This window comes from Myotis lucifugus, unplaced genomic scaffold, assembly GCF_000147115.1.
Source record: "Myotis lucifugus unplaced genomic scaffold, Myoluc2.0 scaffold_843, whole genome shotgun sequence".
NCBI classification, from domain to species: domain Eukaryota; kingdom Metazoa; phylum Chordata; class Mammalia; order Chiroptera; family Vespertilionidae; genus Myotis; species Myotis lucifugus.
The window spans coordinates 126,199-130,187 of NW_005871891.1; positions in this window are offsets into that span (position 1 = coordinate 126,199).

The window sequence follows — 3,989 nt, forward strand, 5'->3', positions numbered from 1 at the left end:
TATGGGTCAGAGGAAAAAGGCTCCGCACACCAGCTACTTCCTTTGGAGAGGACAAATGAGCTATTAAGGTTAGAGACCCTCCGTCATCCCGCCGGGCTGTGTTCAGCGGCTGGGGGAGGACTGTGCTCATCACTGCGGCGGTCGGTGTCACTAGTAGACTGTGCGAGGGGTGGGGACTAAGCCTTCCCCTCCGCGCGGCACCGAGCTATGGAGATGCCTGCGCAGTACTTGGCTCGGTGTTCACCTGGGTGCCTCTCGGCTCCCTTTGGAGCCCGAAGACGGCCCCCGGCCTCGGGGAATCTTCAGTCTAACGCGAGGGCTGCGCCGTGGGCGCACAAGCTCCGGATGGCACCGGTGCAGCGGGGATTTGGGGAGGGAGGCGGGCAGGGAAGGGGAAGAAGGGCTTCCCTGCATAAGCTACCCAGGTGCCTCTGGCCAGCAGCCGGGCGCTGCGGGCAGAGCTGGGGGCGGGGAGGGCGGGCGCCGAGGGGCCCTCCTCCCCGAGGCCGTGGGTCTCCCTGGTGGGCCCAGGGCTCATCGGCCAGCTGCTGCCCAAGTGGTGACCCCGTGGGGCCCGCGAGCCCACCTGCCTCCGACCGCGGGGCCCAGGGCGGGGCGCAGCCTGGCACTTCCGGGGGCGGGGCAGTTCTCTGGCCGCCTTCACTTCCTCTCGGCCGAGGCGGGCGGGCTCCGGAGCTCACACTGCACCGGCCCGCACCACTGCACCCGCCCCGCACCGCAAGCCCGGCCCTCGCGCAGGTGAGCGCCCGGAGCAGGGTGCGGGGGGCCGGTGGGGGAGGGCCGCGGGAGCCAGGGGCGGGGGTCCAGGGGAGGGAAGGCGGGCCATGGGGGGGGCAGGGACCCGCGTCCCCGCCCTTTTCCCCCGCGCTCCGACCCCAGCCCCCGGGCAGGGCACACCCTGCCGATCCAGCGCCTCCCCTCCCCTCCAGCCCCTCTACCTGGCTGCCTCGGGCACCCCGAGCGGGAGCGGACGCGGCATGAAAAGGGCCTCCGGGGCGGCTGTCACTCACCATCCCGTCGCCGAGAGGCTGGTCCAGGGAGCCCGCCGGGGAGGCGGGCCTGGCTGGGCGGCGGCTTCTCCCTCTGACTCCGCAGCCTCTCCCTCTGCTCTCCCCACGGCCTTTATGGTCGCATTTCAGCGGGAACGTGGCTTTCTTAGGGCAGCGACCTGTCAGGCATTCCCTCCAGAGTCATTCATCCAACATCTGCCATGGGCGGGGCACCGCAGAAAGTGCTAGCGACACCATTGACCTGGACAGATTCCGCCCTCCTCCTGGAAATTAGAAATCAAAGCCCACCCTTCGGGAGGGGGAGCTCTGCAGCTCACCCAGGGGGTACCCAGGGTCCGGAATCACCCACCGTCCCAGGAAGTCGCGTCTAGTTGTTTTTCAAGCTTTTGAAAAATTGCCCAAGTCGTAAGCGCCCGTCTTACCCAGTTTCCACACTGAACTTTTCCTGTGCAGCCTGCATCCAGAACAGATCAATAGTGCTCGCTCTCCAGGGGCCTCCCACACCCGCTTCCAATCTCTACTTCCGCCTGGCACCACCACTGACCTGCCTGCCAACCCCAGAAAGTAGTTTCACTTGCTTTTGAACTTTTGGTAACTGGATTCCCATGTCCTGTCCTTTTCGTGATGGCATGCGAGAGTCACCCACGCTTCCTGTGGCAGGCGTTGCTTCTCACTGATGTGTAATGCTGCACTGTACAAACAGACCACAGTTTATTTTTACATGCCACCCGACACTTGGATTGATGGACATGGGTTTTGGTTTTGGGGTTTCCCCCCCCCCCACCCCCCGTTTGGGGTTATTGTAAATAGTGCTGCGAAGAATTCTTGTGTTTGTCTTTCGGTGTAAGCACTTATGCTGGGCTTGTTCCTAGAGTGAAGGTGCTGGGTGTGTACGGTGTCAGCTTTCTATATGGTGCCAAACTGTTTTTCAGTCTGCTCCCACCAATTTACATGTCTCCCTGCAACCTGTGAGTTCCTCTTCCTCCACATCCCTACCAGTCCTTGCTATTGTCTCTATTCCATAGAGGCCATTTTGCTCAGTGTGTGGGTAGTGGGGTTGCTTTGAGGGTGTTTTCGTTTTCTTAATATATTTTTATTGATTTCAAAGAGAAAGGGAGAGGGAGAGGGGGAGAGAGAGATAGAAACATCAATGAGGAGAGAGAATCATTGATCGGCTGCCTCCTGCACGCCCCACACTGGGAATCGAGCCCCCAACCCTGGCATGCACTCTGACTGGGAATCGAACCGTGACCTGGTTCCTAGGTTCAGGCTCAACCACTGAGCTGCACCTGCCGGGCTGCACTGAGGTTTGAATTTGCATTTCACTGATGACTAACGCCTTCTGCATATTTTCATATGTCTGTTGGCCATTTGGAGGTCCTTTTTGTGAAGTGTCTGTTCAATTCTTACACCCATTTTTCTAATAGATTTTCTCTCTTTTACTAGTTTGTAAGAGTTCTTAAATATTCTGAATGTGAGATATTTATTGACTATGTAATTTTAAAATATCTTTTTTTTCCTCTCTCAAAAGATTGCCTTTTCACTCATAATAATGTCTTTTGATGAACGGAAGTTTTTCATTTTAATGTTGTCCAATTTATTGTTTTTCCCTATGGTTGTATTAAGTCCAATTTGAAAAGATATTTTGCTTCTGGGGTAGGGGTGGAGCATGAAATGGGTGAAGGGGGTCAAAAGGTACAAACTTCTAGTTATAAACTAAATAAATCATGAGGCTATAATGTATAGCTTGAGGATATAATGTACAATATAGTTAACAATACTGTATTATATATTTGAAAGTTGCTAAGAGAATAGACCTTAAAAGTTCTAATCACAAGAAAGCAACATTGTAACTATGTATGGTGATATAAGTAGACTTACTGTGACAATCATTTCACAATATATGGATACGTAAAGGGTATGTCAGAAAAAATATTGCTAAGGAAAACGTCATAGATTTTACTGCCTATGTTTTCTTCTGGGGGTTTTATGTTGTTTTCAAACTTACATATAAGTCTTTAATTCATTTTGAGTTTATTCTTGTGTATGGTGTAAGAATGTGGTTTAGTTTTATTTATTTTTTAAATATATTTTATTGGTTTTTACAGAGAGGAAGAGAGAGGGATAGAGAGTTAGAAACATCGATGAGAGAGAAACATCGATCAGCCGCCTCCTGCACACCTCCCACTGGGGATGTGCCCGCAACCAAGGTACATGCCCTTGACCGGAATTGAACTTGGGACCTTTCAGTCTGCAGGCCGATGCTCTATCCACTGAGCCAAACTGGTTAGGGCTTAGTTTTATTTTTTAAATGTATCTGTCCAATTTTCCCAGCACCATTTATTGAATAGACTGTCTTTACCCCATTGTATGTTCTTGCCTCTGTTGTCATATAATAATTGACCATATAGGCATGGGGCTCTCTGTTCTGTTCCACTGATCTATGTGTCTGTTTTTATGCCAGTACCATGCTGTTTTCATTATTATACCTTGAAGTATAGTTTGGTATTAGATAGCATAATGCCTCCAACTTTGTTCTTTTTTCTCAAGATTGCTCTGGCTATTTAGAGTCTTTTGTGGTTCAATATAAGTTTTTGGATTATTTATTATAGTTCTGTGAAAAATGCTATTGGTATTCTCATTGGAGTTGCATTGAATCTATTGATTGCTTTGGGTAGTATGGACATTTTGATGATGTTAATTCTCCCTATTCATGAACATGGTATATGCTTCCATTTATTTGTATCACCTTCAATTGCTTTCTTCAGTGTCTTATAATTTTTTGAGTAAAAGATTTTTACTGCCTTGATTAGACTTATTCCTAGGTATTGTATTTTATTTTTGATGGGAATGTTTTCTTAGTTTCTCTTTCTGTTAGTTCGTTGTTGGTGTATAAAAATGCAACCAAATTCTGAGTATTTTGTATCCTGCTACTCTACTGAATCAGTTTATCAATTC